Below are 27,356 nucleotides of genomic sequence, written 5' to 3' on the forward strand. Positions count from 1 at the left end.
GGGATATTTATGATGCATTAGTCTCTTTTATGTCATTTTATTTTGACAGCTACATTCTGCACTAATTAGCACACCAGAGAGATCTCCCAGTAAGAGCACATGGGCAACCAGTAGTTAAGTATTTGGTAGCACATTGCAGAGTCCATGGACTGAAATGGGAGGCTGCAGCCTGTTTGCAATCCCTGCATGGGGCATAATTGCATTTCTGAAACACTCAGCTGTTGGTGCTCTGCATGTTTTGTTTGTGCAGCTTTAAAAGGGAAACACCAAAACCTTGGTAAATTGTTTTGAATTATGATTTTGTAGAAGTTACCCTGTGCTGGCTGACTAATGTATTTATTATGCTGTGCTTGTGCACAAAGCTTGTGCTTTGTGAAAAAAAGACTGGAAGCATTTAAGTACATATTTAAATATGTGTGTATGCACTTGCTGTGTGACTAAGATTCTGAGTTTTTTCTTTAACACAGCTAAAATTTTTACATTTTACATGATGCTGGTGTAGAGGGAAGGAAAGCAACAAAACCAATTTCAAATCTGTTCTAGAAAGCAGTTTTCTCCTAGATCATTTTGTGTGCTATCAAGCATTTATCTATAGCATTACATCTGCAGTATTTGTCTTCCAAAAGGCATAAAGTTTACTGTCACACTGAAAGCTGGAGTGTGACCACTGTGGTAACAATCCTAACTCACAGTCCCCCTGGCTGGTAGTGGAAGATAGCAGAAGCAAGACTGAAACATTAATTTTTAGTTTTCATCAGAAAGATGTATCAATATGAGAGAGAATGAGTGAGTGAAACAGGCTGGGGCATTTTCAGGAAATAGCCAAGGCAGAGGAGACCTGGAGTCCAAAGCTGCTCCCCCTCATTTGAAGTAATTAGTTAAAAAAATAAAAAAAACAAAAAAAGCTGAAAAAGCTCAGCAAAGCATCCCCCTTCTACTGCTCCACTTGCATGTTTCCAGCAGTTCCTCCTGCCATGAATCTTCTCAAGTGTCTCCCGGGCTGTTTTCCCTCATTCCCTGAGAGATGATTCCCTTTGTGGCCGTTCCTGAGCCGAGGCTCTGTGTGCAGCTCAGGCAGGCAGAGGTTCTGGCGCGTGGTGCCTCGCTGACCCCATTGTCAGAGCTGTGGTGACACACCTGGGACAGGCTGCCTGGACCCTGCCAGGTGTTTGTTAACTGGTGGTGCCCATTACCGAATTAATGCCTTGTGCTCACATGGGAGCTAACAGGGCACCCACGCATGAACACTTGGACACTCGTGTCAGTTCATTAGTTGCTCATGCATGCGTGATAAACCACACAATTCATGCCCGTGGCAATCATTTCTCTAGTTCCTCTTGTTTTTCCTCAGAACTGAAACACCTCCCAAATTTGGCCTAGGCAGGAAGAATGGGGTTCTGGTTCTGTATTTGTGCACATGAATGCTGGTTTGTATCCAAGAGCGCTGAACATGAGACTGGGCTTTCTGCCTGCCCGAAGGAAGCCCAGCTTTGTGAGGTTTTGTCCTAGCTGACAGTGGCTGCAGGGCCTTTACCTGTGTAATGTTCACCTCTCTGATCAAACCCCAGTGATGGGGTATAATTAAATATATAAATTATTGCATAAATATAACTATAAAAATATGTAATTGATTATATACCAGTGTCACTCCCTGTCAGAATGACTAAGGACAGTTCTGCTTCCATCCTTTGAGGGAATTAAGGTTTTTGTTTGTCTTCATGGTTTCAAGTGAGCTGCAGCATCTGAAGTGAGAGTTTGTGAGCTGGGAAATATGCAACAATATATGAAACGAATGCTTTTCTTTCACTTGTTTTTTGTCAGTGCATAATGGAGTTTTCAGAAGCCTTAGTGGAAGAGTAGAATTATAGAATTACTAAAAAAACATTAAATTTTAACATAGGGATTTCAATGGCATCAGCATTCTGTCTATCCAGCTGTTTGTCTTTTGACACAAAGCAATTGCTGTTTATACATGAATATACATAGCAAAAGTAGCACAATCTTTTTGCAGGAAAAGTAGCTCCCTTGTCTTCTTAGAAATTCATTACTGATTTGGCAGGAGGATTTTTACTTTTTCTAGTCACTTTGATCCAAAGATTCATATGACTGTAACCTTGAATGCCATTAGAACAGAGCACAGCCATCACTTTGCCATGTTTGAATCAGATCTATGCAGAGATCTTTTTTTTAATTAGATTAGAGAAATCTGAAAGAACCTGAGCCAAATCACAGTGTGTCTGAACTGCAGTATAAAAGCAGAATTAGGTTCAATATAGTTTTGTTGATAGCACTTTATTGACTGTAAGAAGCACATGAAGATTGAATTCAGTAGAAACTGTTCAGTAGAAACAGTCCTTTATAATCTGGGAAAGATTTAGAAAATCCCACTTTATAATTTGTTTTTTTTTTTGCTCAGTGGATTGTGAGGAATTCTGCTCACTATTCTTATCCTCTGCTTGAATACACCAAGAGACTTTTTTTAATTGTTTTTTTTTTTTTTTTGTGCACCTTTTAGCTATAAATCAGTGCCCTTTCATACTAGACCTTTGATGTATACTCAGTAAAAGATGCAAGGGAACAAGTTTGTCTTTATTAATCATGGTGAAAACAGAGAAGCTTTCCACCCCAGTGATGAGATTTGTGTAACTAAAAGACAGCAGGAGCCTTCGCACTCTGCAGCTCCCAACACTCTCCAGAGTCACTTCATACATCAGTGTCAACCTTGAACTGTTCTCTCCAGGGACAGTATAATTATCTTCATGAAGTGCAACTGGATGGTGTTTGTGAAGTGACAAAATTGAATCTCAGTTTTGCAAGAATTCTTCCTGTTCTCTTGCAGCCTGCTCTCCCACTTGATAAATAATTTGTTTCCATCTGGACACTGTCCTGGTCCTGGCCAGGCAGCTCTGGGTGTCCCTGCTGGAGCCGTGGGGCTGGGCCAGGAGACTGCCAGAGGTCCCTTCCAGCCTCAGCCACTGTGTGAGTGATAGTGCATCTCTGGGCTGCAAAGTGACTTCAGCTTGTGCAGTGGGTTTGTAATATTACAGATGCGCAATAGAGGAAGGGGCAGTGGGTTTCCGTCGTTAACAGAATGCTCATGAAGTGCGGGTTGGGATTTTTAGTGTGTTAATGGTGATACAGACTGTGGCAGTCAGCTGACAGCAGAGCTGCTGGGCAGATTCTGCTGCTACCTGCTGTAGGAAATGACCAGCTGAAGGAATAGAAATACTAAATTGTCTTGGTTTGAACATACAGGTGTCTGCTAAGGAAGGCAGGAGCCTCTCTTGAAATGGAAAATGTAAACCCCCTCCTCTGAATTATTGTAATTGTGAAATTAAGGGGTTCTCAGGCAGAGATATGAGTGTAGGAATAACAGTTCTTTACTAGGAAAATTAAAATAGAAATGCAATAGCACAAAGTAAACAAACCACTGCCAGAGTGAGAAGAGGCCCTGGCAGCCTGTGGGTCAGGGTGGTGGCAGCAGTCCCATCCCATGGTGGCTCAGCCCTCCTGCAGTGCCAGCTGTGCTTCTGCTGGAACAGGGATCCTGCACAAGGGTGGAGTTTTCCTCTGAAGCTCCAGGGCTGGTGGAGATGGGCCTGGGCTTCCTCTGGGAATGCAGAGGAGAAGAAAGCTGCTCCTCTGGGAATGCAGTGGGCAAAGGCTGCTGTGGGGTTCCCAAGGTCAGATTGTATCCAGGTAGGAATGCTTGGCTCCTCCCCTGGGCAGAGCATCTCCCCATGGGATGATGGAATTTTCTCAGCCATGCAGGGACACTCACTGGCCATGGACAGAAGAGATCTCCTGGAGGAAGGTTGGTTGTGGAAAAAAAAGCTGCCCAATGAACAGCAGAGAACTGCCCCAGCTCTGACAGACGGCAATAGAATACACACCCCCAGACACATCTTGCATTTGCAACCTAAGACATAAGTCTAAAACTGGACACATTTGCTGTTTCAGCTATTAAATGATGCTCTTTATCACACGAGTTCCTTTAACACTGAGGCTCATTAGTGGAGGCTTCACCTTCCTTCTGCATTTCCTGAATGATGGAGATAATGGGATTGATTCTGAAGTTATTGAAGTGTTGGTATAAGTTAGAGGTGTGTCAGGTGAAGTTAATGATGTTGCATTCATGCAAGTGAAGTGAGAATCAGTAAATTGAGTATAGGACAAAAACTGTGGTAGGCTGGGAGAGCAAAGTCTAAGCAGAAGGATAAATCTTGGTAGTGAGAATGTGAAATTAAAAAAATGTATCATCTGGAAGGAAGGAGCACATGAGCCAACTCCTCTGGTTTGTTCTCACTAATATCAGTATCTTCCACTAAGTTCTACTGTGCACTGCATATCACACCAGACTCAGATGTACTATTTCCAAAAATGTATTTTAAAATATTTTTATCATTTATATAAGGGAAATTACAACAAGCTGGGCTTTCAAAGCTATTGTCTCATTATTTTTGCCAGTATTTGTTCAAAATTCCCAGTGATCTACCTTTTTATAACTGGGTTTATAAACACTGAAAACACTTTTTAAAATTACACAACTTTAAAAAAAATGGAGAAAAATCAAAATAAGAGTTTTGAATTATGCCTGTGCATCATTTTAATGCTGGCATTAAAAGCCAACCCAAATCAAATCTGGTCAAGGATCAGTCAATAATGACCCCACTTCCTAAGCATCATTGTTATTATTTGGTGGTTTAATGCCTTATCAGTTCTCTTTGTTAGCAGGTTTTCTCATTGTCCTCTCCAAGGCATGATGCTCCCCTTCATCATTTCTCCCTTCTGCTCTGCTTTTTTATACACCTGCTAAGACATTTCCCACTCTCACAATTAACAGTTATCCCACTACTAGAAAGGAGAGTAAGATGCACTCACAGTGTGCAAAATAATGTTTCAGCTTGTTCTGCCAACTGGATGCATAAAAATAACTTATCTAGCTGCTTCATTGCTGAGAAAACTTGAAGCAATTTATTCTTCTTGAAACATGCTGTGCCATTTGTATGTTTCAGGTACAGTAAATCTTGCTTCATTCATCATTTTCAAATAAATGCATAAAAAGCAATAGCTAGTCTTCTGTTACTTATAAATACCCATGAAATAAATACTGTGCAAATCTCTATCCATTGCATTTTTTTTTCATTTCAACACATTAGCACATTGCAAATGTGTTAATTCATTGTGTATCTGGAGAATGGTGGTCATTTTTTTCAGTTACTTTGGAAAATGCAAGTGTAGATGTTCTATTATGAAACTACATAACCACACATATACCTTACTAACACCAAGGTTATTTCCCAGCTGAGAATTTAAACTGTTTTCCCAATGTCACCAAGGCAAGGGATGATGGCAAATAATGGACACACAGAGGACTGAATTTCTTTAAGAACCCCAGTGCATAATTTGAGGCTGATTGCTGGGGAGTCTGGTGGCTGGGTGGCAGCCTGGCTTTCAATGCCATCTGAGAGCGTGGACCTGTGTCTCATTCCTGAGGGGAAAATTCAGATTTGGGATTAGCTCAAAATCCTAGATAGGGTAGAAATTCCTGAGACAGAGCTGTGGTTTCAGGCCTGATGTAATCATTTCGTGGATCTCCTGGACTGAGTGCAATCCTGCACTTTGGCACCAGCAGGGTTTGGTGTGGTGAGGGGATTTTGCAGCTGGGATGGACAGCACCGATGGGAGGATCCACACAGGGCTTGTTTGGGCAGCACATCCTTACCAAGAAAAAAAATGGGATTGGGTTCCAGTATTCCAAAATTGCTCATTTCTCAGTCATTACTCGGTGGCCTGATCTCACCAGATTTCATAATTTAACTTGTGATATTTTGGTGGGAGTCACCCAAGGAAAGCTCCAGACACAGAGCAATTGCATTCAGTTGTGGTATCATTTTGTTTGTCTTGCCCTGACTTTGGAAATGAAATTAGAGCCATATCCATTAATAGAGCTTTCACAGGAAGCAATAGGATGAAGCTTAGCACTGTGGCTGGTTCCCACCAGGGATGATGGCATTCCTAATATCCTCCTTTCCTATATTAACCTTTTGGGATTTTTGTGTGTCTGTTGTGCTATTACATTTAGTACTTCAGCATGGGATGTTCTTCAAAATAGTTAATGGGATGGAGTTATTAGAAATTCTTTTGATAGCAGTGCATTGTAATTGAAAGATTGTCCAAATTACCTGCTTGGAACACATAAAGTGTAAGGCAAATATATCTAACAGTTTTATATTCACTTTCTAATGACCTTCTTTCCCCAGGTTTTTCCATTTAAAAAAAGAGAAAAGAACAGATTTTCAGGCAAATTGGTTTTCACATTTGGGAATTTAGTGTGGGTGAGACAGTTTCTCTTTTATAGTATTTTTAAAAAATTAAGTCACTCATCATTATTTATAGAAACATACTAAATTACTTAGCCAGGTTGTGGATAAGTGTTCTGGGTAGAAATTTATAATAAAAAGAAAATATAAATATCTTTTTACTTATGAGAAGAAAAGTTTTTATGATGTTATATTAAAAGAATAATGGTTTTGTATTCCAAACAGTTTCATAAACTATTTTACTTACTTGCAAAATATGTTATGTTTTGGTTTTTTTCCTACAAGTCTTAAAAATCCAGTTGTGAGGGAGAATGACTGCAAGGTGTGAAAATAATACATTTTTTTTCTCAAAAGGATCTTGTAGCCTGCTTGCATAACCAGTGAATGAAAAAAAAAGTGATATCAATGAGTTGTTTTTCATTTTAACTATTCATTATTTATGAAGTGCAGAGAAAAATGGTTACAAATTATTGTTTCAGGAGACTTCCTGTAGCTATACTATTGTCTTCAAAGGATTTACTCATTAAACAGTGGTTTAATTCCAGTGTGAAAAGTTCAGGCTCTTGTTGTCCGAACCTAGATTTCAAAAAAAAGTTCCTCTATGACTCCATATGCCTATACATATATATATATATATTTTTTTTTTTTTTAAGAAAATTGGTTTAAAAAGTCCCATTTGTTTAATAGGAAGTTATAATATGTACCAAACATTTGTTAACTTGGCAATATTTTCTTATTTCAACTTCAGTGCTGCTTGAATTTGCAAATGGGAATATTACCATTTGCAAGCAAGTTTTTGGAGACACATTTCACATTCAGTCTATTGTTTTTTATTGTTTTCAGTCTGTGTTTTTCAGTCTATTAAGAGGTAAAGAATAATTCCTGTCCCCAGGGAAGTGTGAGGTGTGGGAGTTCCTGCTCCACTATCTTGAAAAGTGCTGGAAAAAAAATCACTGTAGCTCTGGGATTTCTCAGTAGAAGACACCACACTGAGCCTCCAAATGACTGTTGTTCCACAGAAAGCACAAATTTCAACTTAGTCAAGCTGTTAAAATCTGCTGCCCCATTACTGTTCTCAGTTTTCAGTGATCATTTCTACGGCAAATGCCCTTTATGCCAGTCACAATGGAAATTGCAAGACAGTTGGGAGTGCAGTGGCAAGAGCTTTTGCTCCATGTTTCAGCTCAAAAAGAGTTCTGTGACTTGGATTTCTGACTCCCAGTTGTGGCCTTAAAAGTTATTTTGTAAGTAAGCAAGACTGTATTTCTTCTCTGTATTTCCTGAAACCATTGGAGCGAGATTTGCCCTCTACACTTGTGCCCTTGGAGCCTGAGAAGCTTCTTGGAAGCACCTGTAAGTGATGTGCAGCCGGGCTGAGCTGTCACACCTGCTCAGGTAACGCCTCCATCCCAGTGCAGGCAGCCTAAAGGCCTCCCCTGGACCCAACGGGATTAAGTTCTTCTTTCTTCTTTCCCTAAATTAGTAGGGAATGAGGTATTTGCCCAAAGGAAAAAGTTAGCCTTGTATTTAACTGAAATGGAACATCATCATAATACTACTACTACTACTAATAATAATAATGTGTTCTTATTATTAAAATGAATAAAATAATTTAGTTGTTACTAATAGAATTGTTTGAATTATATACAGCATGAATAATTATATTATATATTATATATTATATATTATATATTATATATTATATATTATATATTGTATATTATATCATTATATATTATATCATTATATATTTTATCATTATATATTATATCATTATATATCATTATAATTATATTGTTTTAATTATATAGCTCTATTATTGTTTTAATAATATAATTGTTTTTAAATTTTAACAATAATATGTCACTCTGTTCTTTTAAAAGATTCAAAGTACTTTTAAAAGATTTCTATACTTTCTAATATTTACATATTTCTACTAGAGTTTTCTCACACTGTTCATGTAAAAAATGATTGCTTTACATTCTTCTTTATAAGAAGAGAAAATTGTTAAACTGTTAGTTTGACCAGTATGGCTGGAGAAATAACAATTTCATCCCCCAATCCACTGTCACTTTAAAAATTCTATATATTACAGAGTCAGAAAATAAACTTCTTTTTACTCTTTTTCCCCTCTTTTAACCTATTGTAAATGTGTAAGTTATTTTGTGTCGTAGTTCATATAACATGTATAACATGTAACATGTATATAACATGTATAATTATATTTTATATATTATATAATTTTATAATATTATATAATTATAATATATTGTTTTAATTATATACCTCTATTATTGTTTAATAATACAATTGTTTTTAAATTTTAACAATTATATTCTTATTATTAAATAATAATAAAGTAAGATATCAATATCAATATCAATATTAATATAATGTTGAAACGTTTAATTTGGTGGTGACACCTCTCAGAAAGAAATATGCATGTAAAGTTGCAAATACCTATCCTAGTCTGGTATATAAAATTAGCATGAAGTCAGAAAGATTCACTCTTTCAGAAATGTTGGTGCTGTGTTGCAGGAATCGTTTTTCTTTTTCCAGAGCCTGGTAGCAATACTAGAAGTATAAAATTCTAGTATTCTAAAATACTAGAAGTAAAAAAAAAAACATTGAAGATGTTTTCAATGGCATTTTGATACGGTTTGTGCTACTCTGGCAGAAGGCTTTTGCTGCATGTTTTTTACCCTGGGGCAGGGTGAAATTTCCTTCTGTGGCCATAGGGGTTTCTCCAGCAGGGTGATGCAGATTCAGGCCTCTGGTGTGCAGGTCACTCTTTCGAGGATTTTGCTTGGTTTTGTTGGAAAGAGCAAAGCAAGATTCCCATTTTGCTCCATTCAACAAAACCTTAACAGAGTTTAGTGTTTGAAGATACAATCTATGCATTAGAGTGAAAATTGTCCTGCTTACTTGAGAATTAATTAATTAATCTGTTCTGATACCACATGTAGTCCTCAGTGTTCCAATAAATGATAGCAGGCTGATGTTTTCCCATTCTATTTTGCTCTTTTTTGGGTGTCAGTAATATGATCACTCACATAATGAGACCCTGAGTCAGCTGGATCTTTTAAGTGGATTTAAATAGACCTCCTCTTCATAGAGCTCTCCCCAAAGAAAGCTGAAAGGCTTTTTGCATATTTTGAATGACAGGTTATGTTAGAATTAAAACTAGAATACTTAGAGTTTTGAACAGAAAACACTCAGAGCAAATAAGAAATAAATAAAAGGAATTTAACTAAATAATGTATTTTAGTTAAATTTATTTAATTATTTATAAATAATATAAATAATAAAATTGTAACTCCTTTCCTGCCTGCTGTGTCCATGAAGGCAGGTTCTCACTCTGATGATTTCTCACAGATCAGATTTCAGCTGGTGGCTTTGAATTTTTAACCAGCTCTGCCAAGTTGCCTTTAGCCCTTGCAAGGTTGTCAGTTCTCAGAGCCCCTTCTGGCTGCCTCCTGCTCATCCCTGTGGTTTTCCTGACTCTGAGCAGCCAGTTGCCCTCTGCCACCTTTGCTGGCCATGCTGACCCTCCCCCAGTGAGCAGTAATTCCCAAAGGAAGGGCCTCCCTTTCCTGCAGGGCTTTTCCACCTCATCCCAGGGCTCTTTTCAAAGTAACACTGATTGAAAACAACAACATGCGGTCTCTCACAACAGTTCTACTTCTGTGCTTTTGAGATCGAGACCTCCCCTGAAAACTGTATTATATTTTCCTTGTTACCATGAACACCATTCCTAGGTCATGGAGGCTCTCTTCCATGAGTCTTCATGTCGCACAGTCATATTCTCAGGAGGCTAGGAGTCCCCAGGCTGTCTTCATTTTAAACTTTGCATAATGATTTGTACTGAGGCATTGGCTGGTTGTTATTATTGTGATACAATAATATGAAAGAACTGTAATATATTTAAAATAATCTGCTTTTTAACATCCAGGGCCTAACACTATGACATTTAGGCTGTGTAAGGAGTTAAAGATCTTCACTTTATTTTATCAGATTATGTTTAGTGATTTGCTCTGTTTCCCCCATGAGACATTTCTTTCTCTGGTGGATAAGATGATCCACAATTCACAGTTTTATATCAGGTATTTTAACTGCACTGGTCTCCTCTGGGGAGGACTGTGGCACTATTAGGTGATAGTAGGAAGCTGCTGTTGTGATTCACACCTCTGAGTGGATTACTTGAGTGGTAACAGAAAGTGGATCTAAATGGGGCAAATAGCACACTTTGTGTCTCATTTCACTCATCACATCCCTAGTGCACATCACACAAGTTAAACAGCTGTCACCTGGCAATATTCTTACTCAGAATGGGGAGTTCCAAAAGAATGGCTTGTTTCTTCAGAGTATTTTGTTTGTTTTTATCTTTGTGTCTCAGTACTACAGGTATTGGTATGGAATGAGGAAGGAATAATCTAGGAATCCCTGTGGCTGCACGGGAGCTGCAGAATTTATTCATGGAAACCTGGTTTCCTTCTCTCTAATCATCTTCTGCATGAAGATTCTCTTCTGGGGGTACAGTGTGATGACAGTCTGAAAATGGGTGTGTGGGTTATTTGTTGCATTTCTTCACCACTCAAGAGAAACATCTGTGCTCTTGTGGAAACCATGGCAAGAGAAAAGAATTTAATTTCTTTTCTGTGGTAGTAGATTCCTCCTGCTCAGTTTTATTGCAGGGTTTTCTAAGGCCAAGGTGTAACCTGTTTGTTGCTGATTTGGAATGAAGAACTTGGAAAAAAAGAGTTTTTGTGAGGTAGGTAGCTCCTCTGTGTGCTCCACACTGCATTTTCCCCTTTGAAGCAGGTTATTAGCCTGGCTGGGTTTGTGGCTGTGTTCCAATTCCCAGACTCTGAATTTTCTGTACAAATGCATCATCTGCCTCATATATTTCTGACCTTTTAACCATTTGGTTCCTGGCGTTAACAAGAATATCAATTTGTAGGCTTTATTTTTGTTATTTTTATCTGAATAGTGTAAATTAAATCAACTTCTAATATATTTTAGGTTTTGCTCTGTACAAAACAGTTAAGGGCAGATTTTGTCATCATGAATGTCTACAGGGGAAGGAGCATGAAGAGACAATAGCAAAATTGCATGGCAGCTTCCAGCAAAGAACATCAAAGCATTGCTCAAACTTTAATGAACTAAATCGAGGTAAAATAAATGGTGAAATTAAGCAATTTTGAAACGAAACCATTTTCTAGTTGTTAGAAAGCACTGGAAAAGGAGAAGGAACAATAATATGTATTTTTTGTACAGCTTCAGCAACACCAGCTACTCTAGTTTGTGAATTAAATTAATATTCAACATTTTGTCATGTACATTAGGTGTTATAATGCATGAAATGAATACACAGTCACATCCCAGTGGCTGCAGTTCCCAGTAATGATCGACAATACTGCCTCTAGCTAGCTAACACTTTCCCCTATGAAATATTTTCTGCATGACCACATCCCCTGGCAGCAGGCAGCAATGGAATTTATGAACTAGCTGCAACTATCAGTGCTAGTGAAGAAGCAATAGAGAAAGATGTAAGTAAAAAAAAAAAAAACAAACAAACAAAAAAAAAAAAAAAACACCCAAAAAAAACCCCAAAAAAAACAACTGTGAGGGAGGGAGAAAGCAAAAGATAAATATCCAACCAGAATCAAAGTTGTCAATATGTCACACCAACACTTTGAACTAGCACCCTAATGGCACTGCAAATTCATGGCTGGGTCCTATTTTTAAAATTTCCAGATTTCCTAAATATAGCTTCCAGTTGAGCCTGTTTCTTTTAGCTCTACATAACTCAGAAGAACTGACACAGAATGAAGCTTTCAGCTTTATGCCAAGTTAGAACCATGCTTTTTTTGCATGACTGGCAGTTAGGAATGTTCAGGTTCTTATCAGGTCATTTTTTTTTTCTGAAGCCAAGTCAGTAAGTGTAATTCTCTTAGAGAAAGGGGACTCAGCTTTGCAGTGGCTTGGCATGAGTTTTCTTTCCTCTCCCTTTCTTGCTGTACAACTATTTTTCAGCCTTTCTCCCCCCACAATGCTACAATACTCATGCACCATGAGAGAAGTAGATTACAAATGAGGTTATAGCCTCAAATATATAGGCACTAGGAAAACAATAAATAATTTCTTTTCCAACCTCTGTATCTGTGTGTCTTGCATTGTGTTTGAGACTGTTATTCTTGAAAGCAAAAGTGTGAAATGATTCCAGTATTCTTCAGATTTCCAGGACCAAATTCAGTGGAATACACAGCAGTGAGATGAAGTCAAGACTCAACACATTCAAGAGGAAATAGGAATATAATTAATAATATTGTGGGCACCAACTTTAACCTGTCTTGGTTTGTTAATCTCACTCCACAGTAAGTTATACAAAGAATGTAGACAAATAAATGCAGAAAAAATATAGCAAAAAAGATTATAGAAAATCCCAACAATCATCTACGCATTGCCCTGGTTTAAGTCTTGTATTCAACAAAAATAACTTAGAAACAAATATTCCAGTTAGAACACACTACATCTATACCATAATTGTATGGCTGAGTTTTATATGTGGCATTTTTGTGCAAAATTAGGAAAAAAGCATGGTATTTCTGGGCCAAAATCTAGGATCGGTGTTAAATGTCTGTCTACAGCTGTCCTGAGTATCCTGGAGCAGCCTGCTCTTTATAGTCCAGCATCTTTTGGATGAGGAAGATCTCACACCCTGTCTGGGCAGACTCTCCTGTGGTCAGTGCCCCTCATAGTAAAGAAATCAATGGATTTCTGGAATCTCTGGATGCCAGCATGACCCTCAGCCCCTCCTCCCAGTTTTGTGTCACCAACACCCTTGCTGAGGGTGCTCTCTACCCCTTGCCCAGGCTGCATAAGCAGGAGCTGGTTCACCAGTGCACTCCACATCCAGGAACCTCCTGGGTTGCTTCTGCCTTACTACATTGCCCATAATTTTGCTTTGTAGGCACTTCCTTGCTTTTACATGGAGATCCTGGAGGAGACTCTGCACAAGCCTTGTTCAGTTGATTCTGTGTTCCCTTTGCTCCTCACCCCCTGCATGGAGCTGCTGGTTCCTCTCCTCCTGCCCTTTCCTAGTTTCAAGTCTTTTTTCCAGGTCAGCCATTCTGCTGGCCAAGCAGCCTGGCCCCTCAAGTTCCCCCTCTTTGAGAGTCTCTTTTGAGAGATTGCCCTGGCAGCATCCTTAGTGCCCACTAAGAGAGAAACACAGGTGCAGTAATCACAGCAGGTTGGAGTGGGATAATTGTTGGCACCTGGCAGCCCAGGTGTTCTGCTTTAAACTAGATTGGGAGGTGATTATGCCCTCTACTCTGCACTATAAAACCCCTCAGAACTCTAAAACCAGATAACTGCTGGTGCACAGGGTCCTTTAGGATGGTCAGAGATGCAGCACAGCCTGGGAGGAGACCCCAAAGGAGCAGTTCTTGTTCAGCTCGGAGAGCAAAGAGCAGTCCTGAGTGGCTGTAGGAGATGGAGAAAACAGAGCCTGTCTCTCCACAGAGGTACTGTGGCAAGAGGATGAGAAATGCCAACATGCAATTAAAACGAGGTAGGTTCAAACTGGAGAAGTTTTTCCCTGGGAATATTTAAGCTTTAGAACAGGTTGCTCAGAGAGGCAGCTGTGTGCTCTCCCCTCTTGGAAGTTTCCAAAGAGCATTTACATCAGTCCCAGTGGTGTGATCTCACAGATGACTGTGCTTCAATCAGGAGTTTCTGCTTGGAACCTCTTGAGGGCCCTTCCAGCCTGACTGATTGCGTGGGGCTGCAATTCTTGAGACCAAAATGCAACCAGTAGCTGAGGTTTCCTTGTGTAGAGTAAACTGAAATACCTTCTTGGAAACATCCCTAAACATCCCTTCTGAACATGATTTAACTTAATAAATGTAGTGAAGTAGTCACTGGAGTTAAACCTTCACTCTGATACCTCAGAGGAGTTGTCTACCCATCTGCTCGTGGCTGGAATTTTTTGTCTGTTGGATTTTTTGATGGAAAGCTAAAGGGTCCAAACATAGGGCTAAGTAAATGCCCAGAGCAGCTGAGGTGATTGAGGCACCCAGCTGGAGGCGTCAGGTTCACTTTCAAATCCACTTGGTTCAATCTCTCTGATTGCTCTTGTACTTGTGATTTTGTTTATTTGAGCTCTGTTCCAAGCCTGGAATTGGAGAGTCAAAGGAATGTGCGTAAAGAAATGTTGTGCTGGAATGGAGATGCCATTTGTTGTAAATATAATAAAGGCAAACACTAAGTTCCAAATTGTAGCCCTTTGTTAAATGCCAGAGTTTCCCTTACTTATCCTTTTCTCATTGTTTTTGTAGAAAATGTGTAGAAGTAGCAGAGTTCAATGAAAACATGTATTTGAATAACTAAATTGAAATAAGTTTCTAAAAGAACTCAGAATAGCAGTAAAGGAGTAAAAATAAATCTTGATTGATGTTCTGGCCCATTATATTAAGACGTGTGCTTAGCTTTGGCTAAGTCAGCCAAGTCTTAGAAAAGAAATTTTAAGTGGGTCAGGTTGTTGCTAAGTTATGTGAATTGGAGCTAACTTTGGCTTGTCTCAACTTAATGTGCTTGATCCAAACAGAGATAATTAAAAAAGATTATTCTGAAGTTTCATAATATCATTTAATCTCACATCTATACTTGTCATATAAATACAATGCCTGTCTTATTTTTATTCAAATAGCAATCCATCAAAATTGCTTTTTGACAGGATTTTGACTACTACTTATAGTAATAACTAATAGTTCTTTTTTACTATTTCCCGGGGGGAAGTAGTATGTATGTGTGTGGAGGAGGTGGGGGAGGATGGAAATACTGAAAATAATTTTCATTTTTACCTTTAAAATGAATCAGGAATTTTAGCTGCATGTGAATTTTCATATAAGGCAGCAATCTGCAAAGGCCATGCTCATTTGCTTTTACTCTGTTTGTGTTTCATTAAAAGAAGGTATGGGGGCACTTTCAAAAACAAAGCTGAATCTTTAATTACTTTTTGCAATAAATCTTTTCTAAAAAGATGAAATTATTGATACACAGTACACTCAAATGGCTTTTAATATTTTTGTTCACTAGTGATAATGGGTTAAAAAAAAAAAGTTGAAAAGACTGATTGCAAAACTAACAATAAATAATCAAATGGGTCTGGTAATACATCTCATATCCACAGTGTGTGATGCTTAGTTTATGACATTTTAAGATCTCAAATCCTGATTTGTTTTTCCAGTAATCAGTGTTCTGGTCCATTAGTTTTTATAAGGTAGAGAGATGTCACTGTTTTTTTCATGAATGATTTGTATTTTAAAATTGCACATCCGTCAATCAAGACAGAACCAAGGACTTTTTAAAACTTAGTACCTTCAATGTAGGTTTATTTCTGTACAGTGCTGGTGGTGTATATTATTATTCAGTGAAGTTTTTCATTGCACTTCATAGTTTTGGATTTTTTGACTAATATGTATCCTAAGAAAGTTTTTATTCCACTTTGATAATCATCTCACCATTCTCCATATTGATAGCCCAGCGCATCCAAGCTCAGAGTATATTTTGTATGAAGTTCTTAGATATTTGTAGTAGTTATCAACATTGTATCTGACTGCTAACACAAACAACTTTGAAATTAAAAGGAGTTTTATCTTGATGATGTGCTTTCATCTGTTGCTTCTCTACTCAAAATTATTGATAACTCGCTGAATTCAGGTACATAAACCCTAAAAAAACAAGGAGATTTAAAGAAATTAGACAAAAACCAAAACTTGAGTGTACCTTGAAGCTCTACTTGCCCGGTTTGGGGAGGAAGAGTTAAAATGTATGGTTATGGCTTTGTATTTTAATCAGTACAAAAATGCCAAGTTAGGTTTTATTTGTCTTTTGTGGGACAGTAAATGCTAACACTGAGAGCTTCACCTGAAATGGCCTCGTTTTTTGGCACCAGAACATAAACTCTGGATATCCTGTGTGGTAGTACAGCTTTTGTCACCTGAGAGTCAGGTGGCCTCTGTTAAAACAGGTCAGTGAAAACATGTATTTGAATAACTAAATTGAAATAAGTTTCTAAAAGAACTCAGAATAGCAGTAAAGGAGTAAAAATATGTCTTGATTAAATAAGTCCCTCCCAACGTGCTGGAAACTCCACTGATGAGAAAATGGATAAAAACATTATTCTAGGAGTGCAGATGTGAACAGATGTCAATTTTTTTTTTTTTTTTTAATTCACTCAAAACCCAGGGATAAGGACACCTCAGATCTCTCAGATGATGGTAATCCAGCAGGTAATTACCTAGTGTTAGCTTTCACTGGTCTCCTTTTATTTTCTCCTGCACTCTGGTGTGCTTTGGGCATCTCTGCTGCTCACACATCTTGGTCTGTGAAACACAGGCGTGGAGCCTTCTTGGCCTGCCAAGTTCCCAGTTCTGGGGTTTTTGTGGTACCTGACAGGAGCTTTTAAATGTTTTTGGTTTTTTTTTTTTTTTTTTTCCTTAATTCTGGCTATAACGTGTGGACTATTGTGTGCTTCTACACATATATTGACCTCTTTTTGATTTATTTAATTGTGCTTGGGTACTTTATAAACAGGGACAGGCTTGAAGCCCTTCTCTGCTGTTTTGATGCTGAGAGTGTGCACTGTCAGGAAGGACTCTGCTTTATCAGACAGATTCTTTTTAATGAAAAGTATGTAAGCTGGAAATCCATCCATATTTTAAAAGGCAATTATTGCCTTGCTTTCAGTTTGACTACAGGCTTGATATCAAACTGAAACGAGCAGAAAGAACAAAAAAATAGTGATTGGGTTCAAATGAGTGAAATGTGATTCTGATTTCTTACTGTCGTGTTCAAGTTCACTTGGGTGTTTGATTTTTGGGGTTTGCATTTTAGTGATTTGCTCCTCACATAGTGGAATATAGTTAGTAATGGTTTAGGTGGGAGGGTTTTCTTTTGGCAGGATTAAAAACAAAAAAAGTGGAAAAGGGTAAAGTTAAGTTAACATGGAAAGCTACAAAAGTAGTGCCACAGCATTTTTTCCAGTAAGCTTGGCACTCTTTGCTGAGTTTTGCACTATACAGCCATTAGCAGGCTGGTCAATGCATTGCTTTATGAGGCAATTATTTCAGCATACTCTATTCAAAATACACATTAGAACTTAACCTTCTGAATCCTGAAGTAGCATTTTTATCACCCAACATTAGAAAAGAGTTGGAGTCAGCAATTTCCCCTTTCTTTTTATGATCTAGTATCATTAATAAAGCATTGAGATGGTAGCTTCTTACAATTCTCCAGGATAATTTGTGACACAAAAGGTGCTGCTGTGATACAGTTGTCTGTTGACTTATTCAGTAGCAGGGGAAACATAGAAATTGTGTAAAAATAAAAATGAGGAAGGGAGGGGAGAAAGAGCTCTTAAAACAAATGTACAACTGGTACACAGCATATTAGGCCTGCTGCTGCTGGATGTGCACAAGTAGAAATGGGAAGTTAATATGGAATTTCTAATTAGGGTCACATACTAATGAACTCCCTCTTCATGTTAGCTTTATGCCGCTTCAGAAATTTTTTATCATATGCTTAAAAATTTATGGCTAGAAACATTAATGAAAATGAGGCGTGAATTGGAAATTGTGCTATTATGGAGATGACTATGGCCATGGCCAGGCTGATTTCTAAGGAGGGATCCTTTTATTGCCATTTTTTTGAGGAATGAGAAATTATACAAGTAGAATTAATGACTAGACATATTCTTTGCCCTGGCTTGGCTGGTGTTATTATATTTAAAGTTATAAAAGCTGGATTTAATAAAATTTTGAGTTAATTAGAAGGGGAATTTTAATCATAATTGACAGTCTTCTGTAAGAAATAAAACTGTAAATCAGCAGAAGGGCAAAATTAATACAGTGAGGTGATTATGCTTTCATACACCTATACATGTGTGTATATTAAATATACATTTTTAATATTAAATATGTAAGTACATATATGCTCATACACATATAGGTACAGTGAACATTTTTATGTGACTTTGTTGCTAAAGGCTATCTCCTTTCCTTGCTGCTTGACAGCACAATTGCTCTTAAGTTCTGTGGATGAATGTTTGGGTATAAATTTTCCAGAAGTGGCATTTTTGTCTCTGGTATCTTGTAAAAATCAATTGAGCTCGCTATTTAAAATGTCAAACCTCCAAACACTACCTGTTGTATTGTTTCCTTTGGTCCCACTAAAATTATCATGCAATCTTGTATAAAATATATTGAAAACATCTGGTAGTCTGTCTCATTGGAATTGCCTTTGGAAATAGTCTAGTAACTTTTGACAGCTTGGCTTTACAAGGATATTGATTTCACTGTGGATTTATCATGGAAAACTGATGAATGGTCAAAAGCTGAAAGTGATATAAAACCAGGTTTATAGTTTTTATATGAATCCATGTAATAAAATAAAGTAGGTTTATAAAACATAGTAAGGTATGCCCTTGTGAAAACATTAGAGTTAAAAAAAGAATTTTGCAGCATTTTTTGCTGTGGATTACTCAGGCTAGGGACACCAGAAATATTTGCAGGCTTGTAAGGGATAGACAAAGGAAGCAATGTACTTATTGAAAACAATACCATATGAAGCTAATAGTTAATGTGATGCCTGGGAGAAGAGAAACTTGCATAGAGTACTGCTTTTGGATTTTAAACCTTTCCTTTTGAAATAGGCTATTAATTCGGAACAGGAACAAATGCGGGGAAACTATTGTCTCTTCATTCCAATAACAAGGAGAAATAGGCAGCAGAAACACAACTAACTGATGGGGCATGTAACATGGGAAATGGGAACTGCAATCTGGACAAGAAATACCTTTTTGTACACCTGAGGAACTGAACAGGAGGAATTAGAAACAACATTGGCCATCTGTATTGCACTGGCTGCCTCAAAAGAAAGTAAGGAAAATATAAGAAACTAAATTGATTTCTTTCTGGAGGAAGTAATTACTTCACTGGTCAATTAAATATAAACACAATGAGACGGTGTTGAAGTAGAAACAGGTGTGTCAGTGCTACAGAACAGTGAATTCTGTGTACAGAATGCCCTGGGGGCTGGAGGTACACATTCACCTCCAGTCCAGCTGGGCCCCGTTCTGCAAGGAGGGCCAGAGAGGTGAGGGGTTCTTCCTGGATCTCAGAAAGAGAGGTCTGAAAAGATGTGGTTTAATAAAATGACTGGTTTAATAAGAGAACAAAAAAAGGAATAGCACTAGGGAGTAAAGCTAGCATCCTTTGATGAGGAGGGGACCCTGCTCTGGTGTAGGATTGGATGGATGCTGGAGAGGAGTCCCCCAAGGTGTTGCACAGACCTTGGCTGTGGAGGGAGTTTCATCCTTTTTTTGGTCACTTTCTTTTGCATCATTTTCTGACCAAACCCAGCTGTCTGAAGGGTGTTTGCAGGAGAGGCTGCTGCTGCACTGCAGGGCAGAGGCAGGGCCGGGCTCCTGGGGAGAGCTGCCCACAGGCTGCTCATGCCAGGGCTGGACCAGTCCCCTGCAGCTCAGGGACTGTCCAGCACGGCCCAGTCTCAGCACAGGCTGCTCAGGTGAAAACCTCCCTGGCTCACCAATGCTTGGGTGTGCAGGGATCACTGAGTTGGGATCAGACAGCTCTCCTGCGGAGCTGGGTGGATGCAGTGAAATGAGAGCAATCACCAGGCTGCTTCTGACAATTCAGCTGGTGCTGGCCAATTGGCACTGCTGCAGAACAGATGTCCTGCCCCTTGAGGTATGTCACCAGTGCAAGCTCCTATAGGGAAAGGAAAAATGAAAATAGAGGTTTGCATATCCTGAATTCAAACTGCTGCCTGTGGATTTTATTAATAAAAAACCCTTTTGCACTCTTCTCTAAATGATCTTTCATTGTGGGGAAAAAAAAAAAAAGCTATGTCAACTTCAGCTAGGATATGTTGGGGAAAGGGAAGGTTGTCCCAGAAATCCATGTCCAGGCTTGGGTCCTGTGCTTGAGAAATATTGGTCCAGTGGAGAGAATTCAGAGCAGCACAGTGAGAGTCAGCAAAGCATATCCTGCAAAACAGGATGTGAGGAAAAAGTGAACCAGATGTTGTCTCCTTGCATTCCCCAATCACTCAGTAATTTTCTTGTCTTTCCCATCTCATGTCTTTGAGCAATTATTTCCTGCTCTGTACTCCCTTTTATGAGAACTTTGGGCTGGATTTAATGATCTTGAAGGTCTCTTCCAACCTAGTCATTCTGTGAATTTTAATTGGCCCTGCTGCTTCTGAGGTTCTAATTTTCATTAAAGGAGGTGCAGCCAGTAGGGGCTATTTGAAGGTTGCCAATGGAACTCAAGTCTCCAGAGTCTGAGTAGTGGAGTTGTCACTAAACCTTTCTTCTTCCATAAGAATAGAATACATAAACTGTAAATGGTGGGGGGGGAGAAGGAGGTTTCCTTACTCCAAGTTCAAGGTCAGTCTTCATTCTCAGAAGAGTGACAGGTAGAGTTATTCAACAGGTACAATTGCAGATGGAAAAAGGAACAGGACATGAATTCCCTTGCAGACTCCTCTTTCCTTCTGCTGCTGTTTTTCCTCTCTGAGCACCCACATGGGTACAGCCAGGGATTATTAAATCAGGAAAGGTAACTGAAGCTGGCAAATGAGTGTAGGGTTGCTTTGAGCTGTTTGTGTGAGCTCCAGTGCCCAGGTGTGGTGTGTGCACTGCAGAGCTCCCTGGGAAGGGCACTGATCCCAGCCCTCCTTCCCTTTGCTCTCTAAGGAAGTTTTTGGGGTTGTTACAGTCATTTGCAGAAGCCCTGCATGCCTCCCTTCTTGGGAAGTCTAATAGTGCTTTAATAGCACCCAGTTCTTTGGGTTTGGAAGTGTAAAACTTGCACTTGGTCACAGGAGCAGGCAGACCACTGCTAACATTATCTTGCATTTTATAACTTTGTGGATGGGTTACCTTTACCTGACAAGGAATTCCAGCAATTAGATTGCTTCATCTTAAAAGCCCTGATTGTGGTGGGAAAAAAAAAAACAAACCTGCAAGGGTCAAAATATTTGAGATTTGATAGAGAAGTAAAATGAAGCATTGAGATTTGTAGAAAAGTAACACATATGGGAAGTTTGTGCTGTGGCTTTATTTGTTACAAACCAAAAGTATTGGATGCTTGCCAACCAAAAGAAAAATGTATATCCTGAAAGACAGTGAAAGAGAAATATTAATAGAGTCAAGGCTGGTGTGCAATACAGTTGAAAATAATGAAATGCTGAAAGGGTATTGCAGCTTGATTTTTGAGAAGATTGTTAGAAAAGAAAAATCCTATTCAGTTTTTATTAATAATTTCATACTAATTTTAACTAGAAATGTCATAATTCAATAGGCCAAACATCTTTTATGAAGCAAACTTGATCCTGACCTAGGAAGTACAGTAGCTGTATAACTTTTAACCACTTGTGTTTCTTAAGAAAAAAAAGATGCTGTCTGATATGTCTCGTATGTGTTTTTTCTTGTTTTCAGCTTTTGGGTGGATGTTTCCTCTCAGCATTTTAGAGTTAGGGTTGCTTGGAACTCAGAAGGATGGGATAACTGGGATGAAGATGGTGAAGTGTGCTGGGTTTGAGTTTGTAAGTGCCAGTGGGAAGCATGCACTGACTCCTCTCTGCTCAGGGGGACTGTGGAGGAGAGACCACAGTGTGGGAGCCAGGGGAAGGAATGTCAATTTACATTTCCAAAAATGAGCTAACAGAATTGAGACAGGATACTCTCATTCCGAACTGTGAGAATTGCCCTTCTTTTAATTAAAGCTGTTAAAATATTGCTGACATGAACTGATTTTTCAAAAATGCTTTTGTAATTGAACTTGATTTTTTACATTGCTTCTACTTTCTATGCTCCATGAAGACATTTTTGCTCGTAATTTCAACAAAAAATACTTTAGGAACCTCAGCCACTTATAAATGCTGCAATGAAAAGCTGAAGAAAGCTGATGTGAGAATGGTACAGCAAATCACTTGATGAGATATCTTAAGAGGAATGCTACTAGCAAGCTTCCTCTTAATGGCTTTTATAAACTATGGTTTATTATATCAAACTGCTGCTATAAGAAGTAAGGAATTAAAGAGAATGAATTAGACATAAAGGAGGAAAAAAAAAACTTGCGGAACTTATGGCCCATCTGAGGTTTATTTTGCATGTTTTAATTTTGTTATGATAAATAATTGCAAAAAATTTAATTGTATATGTTTGTAGCATAAAAGTATAATAAAAAATTGGTGTGTAACTTCAAAACAGTCATCAGCTGTAAATGCAGTCGTTTGTGAACCCATCTCACTACATAAGTGGTGCTGGTTGGCATTTTGTAAAGCACAAAATCGTGCTGCAGCTTTGATGTTCTCTGAAGCAGAAAGGGGCTGGGCGTGCAGCCTGCCCAGGTGAGGCTGTGCTCTGGGAGCATCAGCAGCAATTCTAGGTGGGGATTTGCTGTGGTCCAAGCCCACGGTTCTGGCTGTTACAAAGATGAATGGCCCAGCTCCTGCTCGCTTTATTGTGCTTTTCAGAGGCACAGAGATGTTGCAGTTCTGATTCTGCAGCACGAGTCATCAGGGCTGGGCACAAGTGAAAACACCTTGAGACATCCTGCTATTTTCTTGTAGTGTAAGTTAATTTTTTCTCAGCTATTGTCTTAGCATTTGACAGATGTGTGGAATGGAGAAATTGCCTTTTTCAGACCCAAGCCAGACTGGGGAGGAGAGTGAGGAGTTGGGAGCTCTAAGGTAGCATCATTACCACCTCACACAGTCATAATTATGCACTCCACAATCCCTAAATTGTATTTTTCCCTCAGTCATGTGATTATAAAATAGCAAAGGTATTTAGTGAGTTGACCCGGTTTGAGTAGTTATGATTCCCACTATCTGAAAACTAGTTGGGTAAAATGCCTTTTTTTTTTTTTAATGAATATTATTTGAAATCAAAATAATTTCTAGCCTAGACTGGTCATTTATTGTTATGCCTTTTTTTAGCACCTAACACATACATGAGTACATGGATTTATGCATATATAGCAGTCAGATAAAAAGACACAGAAGGAATGCTGAAATAGAGCAGTTTGTTGGCTGAACAAATGTTGTGCTTGAGTGGAACATACAAAGGACATTTTAAGTATATGCTGGTCTGTCTCACTACAAGCCTAAAGACACCACATACTGAGTTCCTCGTTCTTTTATAATTCAAAGTCAAGCTACTGTAGTGCACCAATAGATTTTTTTTAGGCTCATATTAAATAATGAATTTTCACAGTACATGCCATAAAGTGAATTGGCAGGTTTTGTGAGTGATTGGACTGTAAATCTGAAATGAGACTCGCTTCGTCACAGTTTCACTTCTTCCCACCAACTGTTCAGATGCCTCAGGTGCCAGAAAGGATTAGAAAACCCTGTGAGAAGGGATGGCAGTTCTGCTGAGGATGGGGAAAATGCAACACTATTTTTTTCTGCTTTTAACTGAACATGGTGATCACAGTATGAAGCTTTACATTTTAGTCTTTGCCTGGGCCATAAGATGATTCTATTACAATGCATCACTTACCTTTATGTTTATAATCAGGGCTAATGCTATAAAGTTACATCCCCCAGGTGTTTAACCTTGTTTTCCAGCATTGCTTTTTGTAATACCTTGAGATATGAAACATAACCAAGTAGTACACAGTGACAGAAAAGAATTTAAAGTGGTGATATAACTTTAAAATTACTTTTTCTTGACTATGATACTAGCACAATTTTACAATAATACAGTCATGTTTTAAAAAAAACCCTCCCTTTGCTAGCCATAAAATGAGTTTTTGTTCCCAAAGGCATTGCAGGGAATGCTGTCATTAAGTGGAAGTGCCCAGCAGGAGGGAGCTGACAGTGGCTCTTTGAACCACCTAATCCTGGGACATGGTGGGGTTGCTGTGCTTTGCTTAATAACAGGAACTGCCACTGCCTTTATTAGGGTTCCATTTTGCCCTCAAAATTTAAGTTTTCTTAACAAGGTTTTTTTGTGCCAAAAGAACTCAGAGCAAACCGGCCTTTGTCATAAACAGAACATCAGCTCCAGGCAGAGATTCCCTGTGCAGGTAATTCCCTGAGCACTGTTACTTTTTGAAGGTAAGAGGAGTTTTGCTGGGAGCTGGTGGGTTAGCTATAGGCTGTTTAATCCGGGTCTCCTAGCCTGAACAGCAATGACAAAACGCCTGAACCCAGGAGAGCAACATTTCACCCTTATGAGGTGAAGTTTAATTAAAATAGTGCAAAATCAAACCAGGAGAGTCAAACTCCATTTCACCACAGGCTCCTGGTTCCACCACTGCCCATACACTGAGTTTTCCTGGTGCTTTTGGGGTGCAGTGAATCCAGCCCTGGCTGACAGGCTCTTGCCATAGATTGGGGTCAAATGGATTTTTGTGTCTGAGAGCTGGAGCAGAGATGTCAGCCAAGAAAAATCAGGGCAGCACAATGTACCTGAGTGTCTCCAAAGCTGGGTCACTGTTCCACTGGGTTGGAGAACCCTTTCCCTCTTTAATAAATCTGGTGCAGGCTACATGTGCTTCCAGTTTTTCACTTCCCTTAAAAGCACTGGATAATGTTTGTACATCAAGAGATGTGTTTGATGTATTGTTACCTCTGTAAGTTAGGAGTAACTCAGCAGCTCAGGTAGGAGGCATGGCAAAAAAAATCTATTTTTTTTCATATAAAGATATCTGTCTTGAGAGAAAAAGTAAGATGTGTGATGCATTCTATGCATGTTTTGCACATATTTATATTTATTTTGCATCCTAAAATAACACTTTTTTGTGAGAATCATTAGAAATTACCCCAGAATGCTGTCATCCTCCTTGGCTAATTACCAGACAAGGCAGTGATTAAGATTAAACTCAAACAAATAGATTTTGCATTGTCTGAGGTACATAGATCAAAAGTTAAAGCAGAGTTCTTTTGAACAAAGAACTAATAATGATTAAGAGCTAGCTTTTTCTCCTGTACCTTTCAATTGATTGTGGGCCTGCTTGGCTTGATGGATTAAAATCAGTAATTTGGAAGCTGACAAAACAATACATTACAGAAAGGATAAGAGTCAACAAAAATGATACAAATGACCCTGACTGTAACATTTAAAGCTTTTAGAGTGTAACACCTTTGTACTTTTTTCCCCATTTTCCCCAAAATCTCAGCCTTGCAAGCAAATGAATTGGTGTCATGTTTTCAGCTATGGAGAGGAGAGCCTAAACCATTTCAGAATTTAAGAATGGGAAATAAGGGAAAAGGTTGGACTTGGTGATCTCAGAGATCTTTTCCAACCTAGTTAATTCTGTGAGAAGAGAAAAAGTGTGACTGCTAGGATGGAGAAGAGAGATCAGAGATGATCTGTGGAATCTTGCGTTGTGCTCCAGATTTTAAAAAAGGGGTTACCAGGCTATACTTTGGCTATACTATAACCTTTCACCATAACTTCAGTGATACCTCTGATATCACTTGTAAAGTGTTACAGCACTTTCTAAAGGAATAAGGGAGTTAATATTCAGTTTACAGAGTTGCCATCCTGCTGCTTGAGAGAGGTGAGAGGTGGAAAGGCTGTCTTAAGGGATAGAGGGGGGATGATGCAAAAAGGTGGCTGAAATGGTCTGAACAAGAATTTCACAAAGGTGCTCTGGCAGCAGCAATCTGAAAGGTTGTGAGTAGAGCCAAGACAGAAAAAAAGTTAATTGTAAAGTGATGTGATGAAACAGGAATTAAAGTTCTCCAGGTGGATGTGAAGTGCTAGATCTTAGAAATGTTACACAGAAAAAATCTGTAAGATTTCCCATGAGCTCAAGATGACAAATTTATGGGAAGTTGAAAAAGAGGGCCTGGAAGCTGATGGGCAATAGGAGAAATAAAGTTCTGCTTTGAACTTGAAGCCTTGTTAGATATCCATGAGGAGATTTGACAAAGACAAGATTTAATTCCAAGTGTCTACATTACAGAGCTGACCCCATGAGTCATATGAAAATGTCTTAGGGAGTGATAAATGGCCAAAAATAAGATGTGTAGGGAAAAGAGTGGTAAAGCAAGGACAGGCACCTCTTAGAGCCCCTGGAAAAAGCTGATGGCAGACAAGGAGCTGACAGAGCTAATGGGAGAGGGCAATTACCACAGGAATTATTATCAGTCTGGCTGATGGCACAGAAAGTGGGGTAGAGATTGGGTGAGCATGAAGAACTGGCTTTTAGCTTTGGCTTACAAAACATTCATTAAAGGGCTCTGTCAAGCACATTTCCTTAAGAGATGGATTGCTTGGGAGCACAGACTGGGAGCTGTCACAGGGAAACTCCTGCATGTGATTGTGAGCTCTGCATCCTGCGGGTTTAAATAGGTGGTTTTGCACAGGGATGCCAGAGAGCTGTAGAAGCAGAGTGGTTATGGAAGAGTGTAAAGAAAGGAAACTGGTGTCAGAAGGGGAAGAGAAGGATAATCCTACATGAAACAGCAGAGGCCTTAAGGATTCTGAGGATGGAAAGGGCTTTCCTGAAATAAAAGAAAAGGGAGTGGGGATCATTTTAAGCAGAGCACCAACCCTTCAAAGCCTGGCTGGTGTCCCTGGGAGCTGCAAAGGCTGGGGAGTTGAGAATGAAGTCTGTGTGTCTGTCCTGCTGCTTCCCTAAGCACAGGGGACGAGCATTCCTACTCTCTCTTTGTGGAAAAAAGCCACGATTTCTACAAACAAAAAAAAGTCTGAAGAGTTTTTGCAAAAATACACTAAATGGGCAGTATGTTCTCCACTTTTATAATGAAATTCAATGTTAGAATAAAAATAAATAGTAGCACAAAGCCTCTTCTCTTTAGGAGTCTGAAATGAAACTTTCTTAACTTCATACTTTCTTGTTTTAAGGAGAAAACTGTTTATTTTCCTAATGAGGTATTCTAGTGCAGTGGTTTATTTTATATAATGCTAATCTTATTCTTCTAGTTTTCCTTCATTTGCTTTTAATAATACTTATAAAA

General features: G+C 38.8%; 1 protein-coding gene across 31 annotated transcripts in view; it reads left to right on the top strand.

Annotated features, from left to right (window-relative positions):
- Positions 1-27,356, top strand: part of RBFOX1 (RNA binding fox-1 homolog 1) — a 1,156,138-nt gene that overhangs the window by 724,944 nt on the left and 403,838 nt on the right. The window contains exon 1 of one of the 31 annotated variants that reach the window (XM_068206699.1): positions 13,700-13,899. The exons of the other annotated variants lie outside the window; for them this stretch is intronic. The gene's annotated coding sequence lies outside the window, so the exon portion shown is untranslated. Of the gene's footprint in view, positions 1-13,699; positions 13,900-27,356 lie in introns of those variants that run through there. 31 annotated transcript variants of the gene reach the window in all.

Source organism: Anomalospiza imberbis, chromosome 16, assembly GCF_031753505.1.
Source record: "Anomalospiza imberbis isolate Cuckoo-Finch-1a 21T00152 chromosome 16, ASM3175350v1, whole genome shotgun sequence".
Lineage (NCBI taxonomy): Eukaryota > Metazoa > Chordata > Aves > Passeriformes > Viduidae > Anomalospiza > Anomalospiza imberbis.